This window comes from Hyalella azteca, unplaced genomic scaffold, assembly GCF_000764305.2.
Source record: "Hyalella azteca isolate HAZT.00-mixed unplaced genomic scaffold, Hazt_2.0.2 contig16409, whole genome shotgun sequence".
Classification (NCBI taxonomy): Eukaryota; Metazoa; Arthropoda; class Malacostraca; order Amphipoda; family Hyalellidae; genus Hyalella; species Hyalella azteca.
The window spans coordinates 221,607-239,693 of record NW_025946233.1 but is presented as its reverse complement, the minus strand read 5'-3'; the positions used below and the strand labels follow the sequence as shown (position 1 = coordinate 239,693).

Genomic DNA, 18,087 nt, shown 5'->3' with positions numbered 1-18,087 from the left:
ATCTAAGAGTCTACCACGTGTGAGCTTCGAGATGCCTTGGACTACAGAGCAAAAGACATTTGCAGTTGAGACATATTTTCGTAGTCTGCCTGCAGCGCCGGGGCGCGCATCTGGAACATATCTTTGAGCGGCTGTAGAACAAAGAGTTTTTGTGGTATAGAATTGAGATTTTGCAGATGTTGGCTACATAGGTTGTACATAATTCCATAGAATTTTTGTTTCAAACTGAATAAAATTTCAGGAGTTATAAGACTTTTAGTGAGCTCTGTTTTTTTTGTGTCACCCTATATTCTATTCTTGGAATGAATTTTAACTCGTGCGCTTTTTCACGAACAGTTGAAACTTTTTAATTTCAAGTATCTTTCAAATAAACATACGAATACATGCAAGCGCACAAAATCGGGGTTCAGATATTTCTTGTTAGTAACGATGAAGTCAGACTCTAAAACGCTGAGAGTGATAGGTCATAGAGCTGGACTCAATAAATGAGTCAGCCTCCATTACGAGCCTGGTAACATCGTGAAGAACGTCAGTTTTTTGGATGGAACTAATTAGTTCATCGCCGAGATATTTTTCCTTTGGAATTTTAAATTAAAAATGAAGGTATTGGGAGGAGCCTGGAAAAATCTTTTTCGGTTCGAAATAGGGAGTATTATTCATCAGTATTTTGTAGCGTTGACCGACGCTTTATTCTCAATGTTAGAATGACCATCATACTAAAAATCATACAAAGTAACATCACAACAAACAAAACCATACGAAAAGTTTGCTCAGAGAAGTGGTCAGGGCGCAATAACCAAGCGAAACGAGGAAGGTGGCTCCAACATGACCCAGTTCAAGCCAAAGCTCGAGACATTCAACGATCAAAACGATCCCTCGTGACATTCAACGATCAAATAAATCAAATATAAACTGGAATTAGACTTTATTGGTTCTCACAACACACAGGTTGTTGTAGACTTGTAATGAAGCTCGTTTGCAGAGAACAGATTAGCAACTCATGAATCAATGATGAAAACACACACCTTAGATTTTAATTCGAAATTCTTCATGCGAAGGGTTTCTGAAGTGCAACGTGCAGAAGAATGATGAGTTTAATGTAACGATTAACCTCACTTCCTAATGTCCGACCTCGACAGTTTCGGGTCCGAGTCGTGATGTGCACGAGGCTGACTCTTACTCTCAAAAGTCATTCACAGAAGAGAAAAAAATCATTTTACATCTGACCATTCACCCAAAAAATTTCAAATTCAAAATAAAAAATGTACTGATCATTAAATTTAAGTTGCCTGCAATTTCTTGCTTAACGTGCGGTTGAGTCAACGCATCAAAATGGGTTTGAGACACTTATGCAGCCCACGTGATAAATAACACAGATGAGTTCCGTGTTAAGCCGTCGTTCCGTATTTCGGCAGTTTCTTATTTTATTCTGTAGCTTTTAAAAGAAAGGTAAATCGACCGTCACGCCGAGCGACCGACGTCGTAAAGCTCTTGAAACTATCATGAAACGGTGCTTAAATTCACAGCCTCATCGTCATCGCACTCAAACTACGGAAACGAATTCAGTGATGACAGTAGCTCAGCAGTTGAATCTTGAGCCGCTCATTTTCTAATTACGTTCATGGTAGGTGGAGAATTCCATGAGCTCGGGATCTTAAAAACATTGAGAGAGTGAGTGCCTTTGTACAGCGCTTCAGAAATGTGCTTCAGTGACTGCCTTACCACCACACAAAGACAATATTCAACATAGCAAAAATGTATTAAAAAGGAGTACGGTTTCATGCGTCAAGCGAGAACCAATCAATCAATTAGAAGTACATGCAAGTTCGAGAATACACGCACTCAATAACAGCTAGTGACTCATGAGAATTAAACGACCAAACCAAGAGTTTCCCGAAGCACTCACTGTCCATGCAAGGCCAACTGACGTGGACTAGAGGAAGCGGTGTGATTAATGTTTTATCGCGCAAGCTTGTTGCTTATGCGCTAAAACTCCCATCGATTACAGCAGCAGAAAAGTTTACAGGAAGATTCATTAATATCGCTGCATGAACAACAACTACTCAAAGATGCTAACTATTCATCACAATGATGCCGTCAAGGCGCTCTGCTTTTAAACATATGGATGGCAATCAGTTGTTTATTAGATGCCGATTAATTGGCTTTGCTTTTAAAGTTGGATGGTCGTCAGTTCCTTACTGGATGCCGATGAGAAGCCCCTGCTTTTGAACATGAATGGTCGTCAGTTGCTTACTGGATGCCGATGAGAAGCCCCTGCTTTTGAACATGAATGGTCGTCAGTTGCTTACTGGATGCCGATAAAAAGCCCCTGCTTTTTTTAAACATGGATGCCGGTCTGGCGGCTCAGCATTTCAGTAAGGGTGCCCGCGCTCGAGGATAGCGAGGCGCCCACACAGAGGCGTTGCCAAGGCATTTCCTGGACGCCTCCGCAACTCTTGCCGCAGGGCAAATTATTTCTGAATTAGATTGGTTGCAGCGGAGAGTTTACCCCCGCCTGCAAAATTCCAAACCAAAGCTGAGCATAAGCTCAGCTAAATCATCTCTATCGCTAACAATTTGTAACTGATACAAAATATGTCTCACCTCCATGAACATCACTAATACTGAAGAAACGGTTGAAGTATTGGAAGTTCTTCATTGAAGTTCGTTAAACCGTCCGGAGGATTAAAAACGCAGTCATCGACAATAACTAGGAAATCATGCGGAATTGGATAATTCAAATCCAAAAATTTAAATTCGAAGATCGCGAATTACGAAATAATGAACACAGTGAAAAGCGACAAGGCTGATTTTTACTTTCCTTGTGTGACTCGAGTCAAAGTTTCTTGGTAGTAACAACCGATCGATGAAGCTGTGCAAGAAAGGCACGACGAGGTTGCTAATGCGCGTGAAATGCGAACCAGCGGTCGGTCGTGGCGAGATCAAATGAGAGCCGGAGGACCTCGACATTCCCACGATCAAGCAATTGATTCCAGGATGGAATCTAATAAGATTTGGCAGGGTTCAATACAGTCGATCTGGCCATTTTTTAACGGCCGAGAATTATAGCTTAGCTTGTACGTGTCTTTCTGCAAGAAGTTCGTTCATCAAAGAACACCCGAGCATTTGTTCAGCCAGCATTCAAGGTGTTAATTGGCCGTAAATATTGAAAATAACGGCAGTGAAGCATTGACGTTCCTCGTGCAGCATTCTATAAAATCAGGTTATGGGACATACGTACGTACGGTACTGGCTAGTAGGAATGAGCGCGAGAGGTGCTGGGATTAAAATCATCCCTTGCCGTGCTTGTAGACGCTTATTTCGTTCATCATTTATCATTACTCTCTAAAACTTCACTGCTGTAACATAGTTACGTATAGTAATCCTAAATCCTAAAGCTAAACTGCATAAAGTGACTAAATTTGATGGCATGGGGACGTGAGCGACTGCACCTCAGATAAAATGTGCATTGGCGCTTGATGGATTTGATGCACGCAATCATACGGCCGGAGCAGGACACAAAGCCAGCTCGACTTCAGCTGCTGCACGGGAAGAAAAACAGCAAGTTCTTCCAGACCTGTTCATTCAATGCCACGAAGTCTGGCGCTGATCGCGGATAACCTTCAGTCGCTGATTGCAGTTGTTCAGACCTCCACAATTCCAGTTCTCCGCTAGTCGACCGTAACTATGACTTATCTGGACGGCGAGGCAATTATCGGGCGTGTAGAGCACGCCCACGGTTAAATCTGCGTCCAGAAATTGGTTCTTTAATTATTATATCTCTGTAATTTAATCGATTTTTCAAATCATGCAAAGATAATTGCCAATGTTTCGTGTTACCTCGATTAGTTGCCGAGAATTCCTGCAGGTGAAAAGGTATTCCGGAGCATAATTTATTGTTATAGAAACCTCGAGCATCAAAAATAAAGTAAGATTGAGTTTACAGCCAACAACTTCAGCCATATTGATTTGCAAGAGACTCAATACAAGTAATCATGTGGGTTCACACAGTACATAAAATTTAGCGCATATTTTTATTTATATTTTAGCATGAAGACACCTGAGCAACGTCAACTTTTCGTTGACCTGTGATTAGTATACTGATTACTGAGAATCTATCATCTTTCAAAGAGCTCGTCCCAAGGATGTTGATCATCCGAGTGCACTGTTCCCAACCTCGACTTAATTATCATGAATGATGAACGTGATGTGAATGAATAATCGTTATGAACCCCTATATACGTCTCGGCCCTGCACATTAGCAGCATGAAATATACTGCAATGTTCCCGATCAATAATATGAAAAAAGATCAAGATTACAAAATGTACTCCATACTTTAATAAAAACTACTTTAATAGAAAAGTGGGATTGATTGGTCAACAAACACAAGGGAATTGCACACTCTTCACCATAAAAGAAAACAACATAAAATTCTGTTTAATTCCGTCAAATTCTGTTAAATGACTTTAAATTCTGTTGTTAAAGTCCTTTGTCATTCTCCCCAATTACCCGAACATAAGTTCATTTAGTTCAAGCAATTGAAATATTCATCAAGGTGACGCGATTTTATTCGAGTGACACGGCTACTTGTTATAACTTTAGGTCGCTCGTGACGTAACTTCATGTCGCAAGCGTCGCATATCAAAACGTGTGAACCACGGGACGATGTAAAGGGACTTCAATGCATTACGCAACGCTATTGCTACCGACCAAGTAACCAGAACGATGTGCGCTGCATTAGGTTCACAGAGAGGTCAAGGTAGCACACAGTCTTGCCTATTACGGAGACATTACGTTATGAAGATACATTATTAGCGTCCGTGTGACAGTAGCCAACCTTCATTTCAAACTAATTACGCTACCGTAGCTACTGGAAAATTATGTATTACTATCTATTTCGTAATATAGCTTTCTTTGATTTCTTCTCGAAAACATTGATTCTTATATATTCATTTATTATGAAATAATATTAAATAAATTGATCTGTACACACATGATTTTGTTATGACTGCGATACGTCAAAGCTACATGTATATTCAACATGTTTACAATCGATCAACGAAGCTACGGTTCAAAAAGCGCTCTGCTTTCAACCTCATCTTGTAATTAAAAAAAATGAAGTTTGGGTCAAAATTCTAACTAAAATAATGACTAAAAAATAAAAAGTTGTAAACATTTCTCTCCGATAGCACGCTTTAAAGATTTTACTATTAAGATCTTTATTAAAATTAAAGCCGGGTTGTCGAAGGCTTGTTTCGAAGAATAAAATTTGCTTAATCGGGATTGAGAAAATTTTTTACGATAACAATTAGCATATTAACGGACGGTACGCGTAATAAACTCAACTCAGCAACGTAAAATAAAATACTTTCATCTGACATTTTAAGATACAATTCAGATAATCTGATAAAGATAGATGAACTTCATATTATTTAATGAGCTTCGAACTTCGATGTTGTGGGCGTAACATGAAGCCCGCCTCACAGCCGGGCGACTGGCATGAGACGTGCGTGGGCGCGATGGCCTTAAACGCTCCAGCGGCCGCTGCAGCAGCAACAGCAGCAGCAGCAGCAGCATGAACAGCAGCAGCAGCAGCATGAACAGCAGCAGCAGCATCAAGGGCATGAACAGCATCATCAGATACATGAGCAGCAGCATCAGCATCAAGGGGAACAGCAGCAGCAGAAACAAGGGCCTGAACAGCAGCAGCATCAAGGGCATGAACAGCAGCAGCATCAGGGGCATGAACAGCATCATCAGATTCATGAGCAGCAGCATCAGTAGAATGGACATCAGCAGCCACAACATCAAGAGTAATATGGCAAAATTACGAGCCGAAGAAATCGGAACAGGCGAAGATGCAGCAAGTGCAAAATGAGTAACAACAACTCAGGCCCCGTTTACACGGGAGAAAAGTCAGACGCGGAGAACGGCGAAAACAGCAATTCGCATCGGCAGCTTCCAGAAGGCAACTACATGTGGGGGCAGCACCAATTCAACAAAAGCAGCAATCTACCGACGCGCCATGCAATGGGTCAAGACTCAAGAGGCAATTAGTTGTTATTGAGCATAAAGTGCGACCTGCTCTCTAGTGTCGAGGTCAGTCAGCACCTCCAGCAACGCGGGCTGTAAGTAACGCAGGTGTATTTGAGACCGGGCAAACTACACAAAAATTACTAGCATTACACAAATACACAATAAATGTAATACGGAGCAGAAGCAGGTTCGTGTAGCCTAGATTAGGTGGAAGATGTGACGAGCGCATGGCAAATCTTGGCCGTAATTAAGGGCCCAGCAGATCGAATACTATTATTCAATTTGGTGATTATGAGGGTACGTATTTAATTCATACCCTACACTTATTTGCTTGCAGTTATCAATGATTTTTCAAAGAATTATTCAAAGGATATTCACGTGGATTGAGGAACAGTGCGGCGTGCGCTGGCACTGCCAGGCTCTGCATTCAAGTCACGACTATATACAACAAGCTCTTGTGCCATTCGCATCAAGGCAAACGACATTCTTCTGCTTGCAATCATCACTTATATACGTTAAGCTGCTTTAGAATGATTTCAATGTTAATCATGATTATGAAAGACACTCTTCAAAATGTTTTTTAAAGCTGCTACGGTTTTTATAATTGTTAAATTCTCGATACAGAATGGACCTTAAAATTATGAAGTTACTGATAACTAATCCGAGCAAAACAAACGAATTATTCCCAATAGCTCATATCTCCACGTAAGATTTCATACAGTAAAGGCCCCAGATAAATCATCAATTTTTGAAGTGCGTGGAGTCTGCAGCAGCACAACCTTGCCGGCCCCTACAAGGAGTGTTTGGACGCTCCGGTGCAATACACGCGGTTCTCCTGACGCATAACTCGGAGCCCCATGACTACAAGAACCTCGATTCCACTCCTCCTCCACCTGCAGGTTTACACAAGAACCTGTTCCGGTACACACAGCCAGTTGGTATAGCACCGGCTCGGTCCAGCCAATAATGGAGGAAAGAGCAGCAAATTATAAGCGGCCCCACGCTATATTGAGACGACTGGCGTAATGATAAGAAACGCTAAGCAGCAAGCTGGGAGATTTTTCACTATATTGAAACGACTGGACGATAACAAGATGATGAACTTGAATCAAGTTTCAAAAATAGTAATGAGCCAAGGACGGGCTTTAGATTGTTTTGGTATCAATTGCTGGTCGTGTTTAAAGCAATGCGAGCTGCACACAGACCGCGAACATGGTGGAAAATGTACCCCATAAATATGCATCCATCACAAAATATCTAGTTTGAAATTAAATTTACAATCAAAAGTAGAATAAGTTTTTATTTTTTTCTTCAATAAGTTGAGGGCAAGTTGAAATCGTTCCGCGTTAAGCTATTGCGCGACTTACCAAGAAGTCGCCTCGGTTCCGACTCCGTATAATAATGATCCGCGTCTCAGCAGCGCATAGTTGATTCGTTGCGAAATGTTTTCGTAATCCATCCGCTTTCTTGCCTTCGTGTTTGTTGTTGTCACTGCAGCTGGTTCACGGAACACGAAGATGGGGCGAGTGCGTGCTCGCAACAGCTTTCAGGGAGCGTATAAGCACGAACGTTCCGTGTAATAAAACAACTACGGTATTACCCATCACGCACGTATTGCGTGGCTCGGTCCACGGACCTAGTCTAAACTGCATGCAGCTTCTGTCATCAAATTGTAATAACAATTAGTTCAGCATTGTAACACGGATACAATTGTACTACCTCACGGAGGTGGTACAATTATATTCTGACTGAGTGGTACATCCTCACTGAGTGGTACTAGTAGAAGTATGGTTATTTATATAGAATAGAATAGAAGTGTCGGCACTGAAGAAATAGGCCCATGGCCTGTTGCCGATTCTTGTTCATAGAATATAATAGAAGTGTCGGCACTGAAGAAATAGGCCCATGGCCTGTTGCCGATTCTTGAAATTTTCGTGACTTGATTCACAAGGGATCCGGCCTTCGGAACCCGATCTCTCCATAGCTGACGATTGATTGAGATAGCTGCTGGACTTATTGCCTGGTCATATATAATAGATTTTCTAAATTCACACGAACTAACTTTTCTTGGAAAGTTGTAAGGTCTCTCATTACAAAGGTTGGAGACAAAATCTGATAAATATGAATAAAATTTAAGTTTTAATGTTCATAGTGTACAGCTGGAAGTAAATAAGTGCACTGAAAACGAATAATTGAACGAAAGTAATCCCTTTAATTCTCGCGAGAGTTTATTCCCAACATTTAAAAACATGAATGCTAACTTTTTCTCTCATATATCAGGCGTCATTCAAATCGTTTAGTTTTATTCAAAGTTCCTGCGTTAAAAAGGAAATGCTTCATTATCAGTTCTTTAGTGATAACTAATGATCAAATACATAATGTTTGCTTGATTTATCATACCATTATATTATTGATTCATCACACCATTATATTTTATAATTTTCGCTCAAAAGCCATCAATGATAAACTTCAGTGAATCTCGGAAAAGCCTATCGTGCGTTGAACTTGAACCATTTGAAATGGTTAAAAAAATTAATAAAAAATCTAAGAAAGACGCCGTACACGCAGAACCATGACAGTGACACCGCAGCTTCCTGTGCTGTCATCTACGGACTGCTCAGTATAAAAGTTTAGGCAACAGAAAACCCAAGTCAACAAGAACTAACAAACCAGCCGACAATAACAAGGACTTGTGCTTCCTGTCAACGAAGCCACAAACTGCAGCCACTTCTCGCCGACAATCGCAAGCAGAGATCCTATATATGCACTTCATAAACACGACACATATGCGTATATGTTCTCCATTAACAAATCCACATTTTAACTCCAACAAATAAAAACTATGGGTAATTTTTAGATTATCACTACGCATTGCAAGCTTGGTATTCTCGATACAATTACCCGGGAGGCAGCACAGAATTATGTTTATGCAGCGAAAATAAGCTGTTCAAGCTATGAATATTGCCACGAAGGAATACGAGACTAACGGAAGTTCGGCATACTTAAAGAAGGACTTTGAACTTTGTAATTACGACGCAATTACCTGTACGAGCGCACATGAATATGTTAATGCGTTCAAATAAGTGTACACAAGATCATCAAGCAGCTTTCAAGTGGAGGAAACTGCGGGATGGCTTCCAGCCGCCAACGAATGCACTCATTTCCTGGCACGAGCGCGACGGAATCACGAATCATCGCAGAAAACCATCATTGTTTTCCGTCTAGTTCATCCCAGGGGAATCATGATCTCGGATTTCATGTGACAGTAATTATGTCCTCACATTTTTTCCTTGTAAATTATTGCATTATATTAAGAAAATTGAGGATGCGATTTCCTTTACGTCTTGTTATTCAGTCATGGACAGAATTCAGCGCTCACTCATTCAGAACTGATTGCAGCTTCTTGGAATCGCAGAGATTTTTCTCGAGGTTACGTGCCGCGTCGCCCTGTTGGGTCAAAAACCACTGAAATGTTGCCTCTCGAGTCCCGAAATATCATTAAATGATAGAAGCAGATACGCAATCTATGGAACATACCAAAAGCGGTATAATTGATCAGTCTGGGTTAAACTGCATCTCTGACTCCATGCAATAATACGGGGCGGTCGGGATCAGTTAAGGTCAAGCTCCAGCAACAGGCGGCTGAGCAGGCGAGATGGTGAGCCTGCAGTCAAGACCCAGCAACAGACGGCTGAGCAGGCGAGATGGTGCGCCTGCAGTCATGAGCAGCGTCCGCACATCCGGCGAGCAGCGCACGTGTTCACATCACTCGCCTGAGAACTGAGACTTCCTGCCTTCTCGGTTCTCTTTTTATGCACGTCTGTTGGCGGTGGTTCTTAGTACAAGCAGCGGTTCTTAGTACTGACAGCGGTTCTTGTCTGATTTTGTTTTTTCGAGCAAAGTCACACATAATTGCTCGCACAAGGGACGTTCAAGGCATATGTACCCTATAAATTTGACAATTTTTGATTGAGGATTTATTAAATATAAAATGAATTTCTTTTTCCATTGCACAATGTTTTCTCCCGTACTCTGCTTCCTGCCTACGGCACTTAGGTTTTCACTTAACACAACTTATTTCCAGCTGGCAGAGCTCTCTGGCTTCACGTTTTCCATCCGCAACAACATGTGGTATTTGTTTCATGACGGAACAGCAGCAATATATTATGGCTCTCAGGCATCCGTGTGAGATGAGCAAAATTGAGCCGTAAGATGTCTCCAGAAATACATGATGTCTTAAGGAAAGATAAATAATAATATAAGTTATCGAAACAAAATCTGGGTTTTTTTATCACCTTAAGTTTATGATCGTTTTTGCATCGAGTGTCGTCATCAGCTTTATCTGTCTTGTCACTCTTTCTTTAGGATGTCCGGCTCAAGGTGTACTTTCAACGAAATTTTCCTTGAAAATGCGGCTCTGAGGTAAATTTTCCAAAAAAATTTCGTTAAAAGAAAATCTGGTGCAATGTGACTTCTTAAACAAAGTTTTTGTTTTCTTTATCTGTCTCGAAGTTATCTGTCTAATTTTCATTACCCGGAATACGCGGACAGAGGCGGCGATCCATCGTGGCCTGGGACTGCTACGTCCCAAACAAGTACCGTACCAAGATTACTAGAGTCCGAACACAGCTACCGTAGGTCTAAAGCCGGACAGAAAATTGATTTGTTCACAATTCAAATATAAAATGGTTGATAACAATTTTATGCGCTTAATTTATCATCAATTGCATAGTAGCAATAAGATCTGTACAGATACAATAACTATATCACTGCGGTGCAGCACCTCGTATCTTTCACACAAACGTTGCCAGCTCCGTGTCACGCTCCCCATAACATCCTCTACGAGCTGACGCTTCAGAGCATGGACCAGAAAAAACTTATCCGGTTTCGTGAGGAGAAACAGGTTCTGCGTGTCAGGTGTTGCAATCATCTTAAGTGTCTTTAGTGATCTTCCCGCAGTCGACTAGGACACACTGGCTGTTGTTCTAGCATTAACACACCAGCACTAGCTTGCTGGAGTGCTGGACTAGCCTCAAAGCACCAGGACTAGCATGCAGAACTTGCCTAAACGCATCAGGACCAGCATGCAGAACTAGCCAAAACGCACCAGGACTAGCCTTAATTAACGCACCAGAACTAGCATGCTGGGCTAGCCTCAACGCACCAGGACCAGCATGCAGAACGGGCTTTCAACACAGTACTACTACTAGCAGCTAATTCTATCCAAATTTGTCTTCTGCGTCGCTACTCTAACTGTGGTTTAAATCGTTAATTTCGATGCATGCTTGATAACTCATAGGAGTTCGGAGCAAAACCCTTGACTCTCCGATGCCAATCCGTTATCTCTCAAATTATACCATTTGGATAAACTCCACCTCCACCTTATTTAGTTTTTCTAATGTAAAAAAGGTCCACCATGTCATTGTACTTCTTATCTTAGTGAGGCGAATTTTTTCTTCTGTCCAATAAGTAATTACCGAAATTGATCTAACTTGAGTTTCAATTTTGTCGCCACATAACACCGAGTTTCAAGCAAAAAACGCTGATGCATTAAAAAACCTAAATGTGGGGAGTAGATAAAACTGCTGCGTCTTCCATACAAAATAAGGCAAAGAATGGAAGCTGGAGAAATGCACACCAGTTCAGTCACCCCTAACGTGCACTGGACGGAGTCGCTGCACCATGACTCGTGGCAGGAGCATTCAAAAGCAGACGTGGGAAGATCGAAAAGCTTCAGTGGAGATGGAGCGTAGGAGGCAACCCGCATATGCTGCAGCTTTGCCTAAACAGGAAGTCGGCGTCTCAACGGCGTCTCAGTCATGCAGGTAACCAAACCTACTTGCTTCCACTTATGCGATGCGTGACACTAAGCCTTTCCGACGAGGGAGTAATCCACAGGAGGGATCCAACGCATGAAAATTATACATTTTGCGAATGGGAACTTAGAAATGAAGTTAATTTTGCTGTGGCAGTATGTCATTCCATTCACCTTGCGTAGAAATCGTTTCAAATTCTAGAGCAGAGTTTGTTACTTCCTCATAGCCAGAAAAGCGAAAGTTTCCGATATACGTAGTACGATGCATCATTAGGGAATTCAATAAGTGGTATTTACCAAAAGGAGAACTTGCCTAGCGTCATTTTCATTTTCCTGAGAGTCATTACGGAGATAAGAGGGAAATTTGCAGCACAGCCTTATCACCCACTGATCTCGACACTCATTTTCACTTCACACATCAGATTGTCGTAAAAATGTTGGGAGTGAGAGTTATGGAAGTGAAAATTAGATACTATTAGAGCAATAGAATAGAGCAGTCCTGAACTGCGGTGGAAAATAACTGTATTGTGCGGATATGACAGTGGAAGTACGGAGGTAACTATATGTAGCTTAAAAAGACGAGCGCTAGGTAGCCATGATGAAGATGGAAGATACTAGGAAATTTTTGGAACCAGTCCAGGAGTTTGGGTGGTTAATAAACGAAATGCGATGTCAGTTTATTGAAACACAAATTGTTTGCATTATGGAAACGGACTCGAGCGGCAAGAGCGTTAAAGAGACAGCTGGTCATAGGAGTAGCTGTGAGATATCTAATGGACATAAGAAATTCGAACGAATCATTAGGCAGCATGGATGAGAGTAACGGCTGGAGGTGTGCGCACACACGTCACTCTCTCCCGAGGCGGCGTCCCACGGAGGACCCGTTGCGCCGGGGAGCGGAAATGCACAGTTCGCTGAGCACCGTCAGCGCTGAGGAAGTGAGTGGTCCGCAACCACTTAAACCAGCGCAACTCGGACTACATTGTCGATAATTGCTGCATTGATCATAAGTTTATGCAAGCTTGGTTTAAGACAAAAGCTTGCTTTCTATTGCTGGCCAGCATGAGACTTCGACTTTTATTGCTGGCTTTAGTCGAAGTCTCATGCTGGCGTTGGAGCGTCAAAAATCGTGAATGGTCGCAAGTTATATGATGGTTATAACACAGAGTTTTGCGTTTAAAATTGGCAGGGCCATTTCACAAAAGGCAACTGAATCTTGTTAGATTTTTTTACATTACAGTAATTGTTCTGTGAATCTAATTCGGCGTTAAGCCCAAGACAGTTTGTCCTTGATAGCCCTGAGGATTTTTAAGAATCTCACGAGAAAAATTGTTCTTAAGTTGCCACAAAACGCTATCGAAAACCACACGTTTTCTAAGGCGTCACCCAAGCGAAGTTACACAAGCTTCTGAGGAATTGCGAGCTTTTTTAGATGTTCAAGAAATGCAGTTCGAGAACGCAACGTGATAAAATTCTTTTTTTGATGAACTTATTCTTTTCCCAGACTGATATATTAAATAAATCTTTAACCGAGGAACGGGTTTTAGATCGAGGCAGAGAACTTAACTGAATCCTGAAAAATTGCATGAAGCGTAGACACAATTAAGGGACTTGCAGAGACGGTCATAATAATTGAGAAACGTGGAACATATTGGAAGCAAAAAATTTTGTGACATGAAGAATATGATAGCTGCTATCTATACAGTAAATTAAACTAATATGTTCATCATGCGACGTGGAACAGCACTATGGCAATTCAACGGGTGAGGTCAGCGCTCAGCACGGCACCTCTACATTTCTCTGCCAATCAGCCTCCACGCACTCCCTCTGCCATCCACGCACAAAAAGACCTTGTGTGCGACCTCCACAAAGACCTTTCACGCACTCCCCTCTGCCCTCCACGCACTCCCCTTGCCTTTCATACATTCCCCTCTGGCCTCCACGCACTCCTTACTGCCTGAAAGGCACTCCCCTCTGCCCTTCATGATTGTTCCAGGAGTGTCTACGTGACGTCAGCCGCTGCCTCTCAAACGCGTAGCTTGCTGGTGCAGGTTAGCATATCACTAAACATAGGTACACAAAGAGACAGAAGTAAGTAATCCAAGAAGCGCAGGTGATACATTGCTGCGACCTGAAATCTTAGAGATGCTACCGAGTTACACTCGCTTATATTAGAAGGCGTCCCGATATAAGAATACTGTTTTAATTTAGTTTATGACCCAACCTATTAGATGTCAGTACTCTTTCAGAACCTTTATCTCACGCACGTGACCACCGTTCCATAGGCGCACATTCCACGCAAACGGGCAAACTGCTGACAGACAATAACCTAACACAATTGAGTGGAGAGCACTGTCGCAGGCAAATGATTTCTAATTCGCTCTATTTTAGGTTCTTATCTAGTAAAAACAAAGACTTGCAAAGAAATATGTAAAGACTTGCACTAGTGTATGTGCTAGGCTACGTCTAATAGCTCACTAGCGTGCCAGTGACGTCACGCTTCCTCTATTATTCACTACGCTTGCAACACTAATGTTTCCCAGAAGAAGTGACGAGGCTGCTTCGGCCTAACATTCTTGCAACAACAAGGTGCGCACTCAGCCCAGGTGCAGGGCTTTGCCGCCTCACTCATGTTAGTGCTTAATTAAGAGGATCGTTTGCAACGATCTACAGCGAGCCTGCAGCCATTACGTGGAATCAAGTGAGTTAACTAATGGCCTAGGCGCTTGAAGACCAAAATATGAAGTGTAACATGAAAATAAATTTTTGCAATTTTCAAGTTGCGGAAATATCGGGCTGCGTAATTTAATCTAGAATTTGAAAAAATTGGATTATGGTTCATTTTAAAATTTCGTATGCTACTGGCGCAGGAAATTGAATGGCCTTCAATCGGTTGGTATGCAGATAACGGCCATCTGATCTGCATTCGTTCGCTTCAACTCAAATATGTCAAGAATTCATCGGTTTAGACACACAGAGCAAGATTGGGCCCGATAGGATCGACTGTCATGCCCGTAACTTTACAATAATTTTTAACTATTTATTAGTTGATTACAAAATGAACCAGAACAGGTTCATCGTCGTTTAAACTTTAAACTTAAATAAGTGCATACCTGGTAAAAATACGAAATCGAATTGATCTTCAAACTGCTTCTAAATTTATGAGAATGCAAGCGTCATCGCTGTCAATGTCAACGAGTTTATAAGGAGAAAAATCTCCCCGCTGAAGGTCTGAAGTCATGGCTAAGAGAACAAAGAGGGAGTACGAGGTCATGTATAAGTATGAAAACACCGTTTTAATATGATCTCAAAACTGCTTAACAAAATACAGTAAAATGTGCACTAATGGTAAATCAGCGAAAATACACAATTCAACTGGCAGCAATCGAACAAAAACTGACCCTCTTGCTGAGTAATCTTTTCAAAGAAGGTTAATGTCCTTTCAACAAAAATTATCGAATAACATTGCCAGCTAAAGCCAGCACTCGATGCAACAAACATGCGGCCGCGCGGGTGCCGATAAAGCACAGCGTTGGTGCAGACACATGAAGCCCAAGGCCAAATGATTGTGCAATCCTTAAAAGGAGAAGCGACAGCTACATTCTAGCGATCCTGCATGGAACCTTCCCAGTAGCCCACTCATCTTTGCTGTGTGCATGAGGCATGAAGTTCAACTAAACAAAATATACGGTTATTATAATACGGGTTATTATAATATTTTTTCTTACAATTCAAAAGTTATTGCGCATTATGAATTTATCAGTGCGATTTAAATCGGTCAGTTATTGAAAAACCAATTCGTTAACGAGTTAAACTCCCGTGACACTCATTTCATTTTCATTCCATTTCCCTTAGTATCCCGAAAAATAGAAAATCTCTAACCAAACGGATGATAAAAATCCATTGTCCAGAGTTGGACGCGAGACAAGTGTAATGTCGAGCAGGTGACCTGACCAGCCAACAAGCCCTCCTCTTTGCTCGCCGTCCCTTACATGGCAGAGTAGTGACCTTTGTAGCCCACAAAAACTCCTCCAATCCCTTCTCCCAGCGAGCCTTTCTTTTTGATCTGGCCAGTAATTAACGAACGTTAAAACGGGATGTCTCTTTGTTTAGCGATGAAACACTTCGACCAATTTCAGTGATGGCCGTCAGGCGGACCCAGATACCGTCAAAGTCCATCATAAACGTTAGAATGCATGACAAACTATTTTTGTAAGTAAATAATGGACAATATTTTAAATTTTTGAGAGTGGATCGGCCCCAAGTAGTGCTAAAGAGCCGCGAAAAAGATGCTTGCCGGCCAAAGTATAAACTCACTCAGTACATGGCTTAACTCATTCAACTCGGGCGATTGTTTACATGATTTGCGGCCATATATTGGAACAAATCGCGCCGAGTCATTTCCTCCTTGAATTAGGAATGCGCTAGCAATGACCATTCCTCCCAAGTAAGTTTCCGGTGAATGTAAAACGAATTTCGACACACTAGTCCTCCGATCAATGCAAATTCCCCATTACCTTAAGGACAATTTTTCAGTCGCGGTATACTAACTTTGAGTGAGAATGAATTATCAGATTTCGATAAGGACTTAATAGTTCAATATGATGTTACGATGTAAAAGAAACTGATCGTGAGTCCATGAAGATAACCACGACTCACTCTGTCAACGCACTTTACAAAGTGTATCCATCAAAATGAAATGAAGATATGACGCATTTATGAAGAGCGGCGTAAGTATCAATCTATGTTCATTTGAGGGAACCTTATAGTTCTAGGGCCACGGCAGCGGCAGCAGCAGTTCATCTCAGGGGCTTGGTGCGCGTCGGCTGAGGACCATCAGGTGCTCAACAGTCTCATTATCTCGAATAAGTCTTTGTGCAGCGTAATGATCACTGTAATGACCGTGCTGATAATTGTGTCGTCGTCACGTGACGTCTCCTGTCACCGTCGCTCACAATCTCCCATCATCCCAAACCTGTGAGAACGACGTACCGAAGACTATATACTTGCGACCACCACAGGAGATCAAAGGTCGCTGCAACACACAATGTGGATCTTCTCAGGATCTTGCTACATGTACATGCACCAAATGAATCTTATGATTGATGTTTGATATACGTAGCCAGACATCACCTTGATTTTTTCTCGTCCTAGTATAAATTTTTATCTAATGAAAGTACATTAAACTTTGACATTCATTCAGAAGGTTCACTCATGAAAACACTTTGCTTGAATATGAAACTTAAAGCAAAGGTGGACGTTTCAAGTCCACATTCATGACTTCAAAAGAGACCATTTCGCTATGATATTTGACTGTTGTAAACACCAACCGTAGGTAATGCTATTATTATCTTCCAACTATTATGCTATTATTTTCTTATATCCATTATCTGGCTGCGTCATTTCACGAGTAGGCTCATGATGAAAAATGAATAAGGTTTCATAAACGCATTCACGCTAAGGAGTGCGTTGGCTATTTTAGGGTGGGCATTAACTATTTTAATTTTTAATTATAACCAACAATACATTTACAACCGATAAACTTCATCAAACATAATTGATCATCTTGATAGGTAACACAAACGTGAGTGGTGTTAGACCATAAGGCATGAGAAATTCGACATACATTGCAATGCATGACACTTGACGGGCATGTAGATTTGTACCTCGACTCTTTCGAAGCAAAAGCCCTTCTCTGACACCTGAAAATCTTTTTTAGGGGCAAAACTGCCCCTAATAACACAAGCAGAACTGCCGAAGTCACAAGAACAGATGACCGGTGAAAGCCCTCACAAATTTCCGAGTTATCAATGACGTTATGAAAACATGCTAAGAGGTACCTACACGCGACAGAAAAAACTTGGAAGGACCGACAATAGACATTGAAAGTTGGCACGCGTTTTCGGATAATAGTTATCAACATTGAACAGTCAGAACTGAATGTTGTTCGTCAGTGACGAACTGGCGTTATCGTCACATGTGCATGGGTGACGATGAGATTGAGACCGTCGTTCGGTCACGCAACGCATTCAGAATTTACGCACTTGTACAATGATAGCGCTTTCTAATATTTAACAACTAAGTTTAAATACTAGTAATTAAATTTATTATACAATAACAATTATTAGCATAATCAACGCATATATGTACTTTTGGTTGTCCAGAAACATTCTTTCATATCAAGGCCGAAAATAAGGGTAAATTGTTATCATAGATGCAATATTCTAAATTATTT

At 41.5% G+C, this 18,087-nt stretch overlaps 1 protein-coding gene across 1 annotated transcript in view; it reads right to left on the bottom strand.

Annotated features, from left to right (window-relative positions):
- The window catches only part of LOC108668590, a 35,732-nt gene that overhangs the window by 16,941 nt on the left and 704 nt on the right, over nucleotides 1-18,087 (bottom strand). The gene's annotated exons all lie outside the window — the stretch shown is intronic.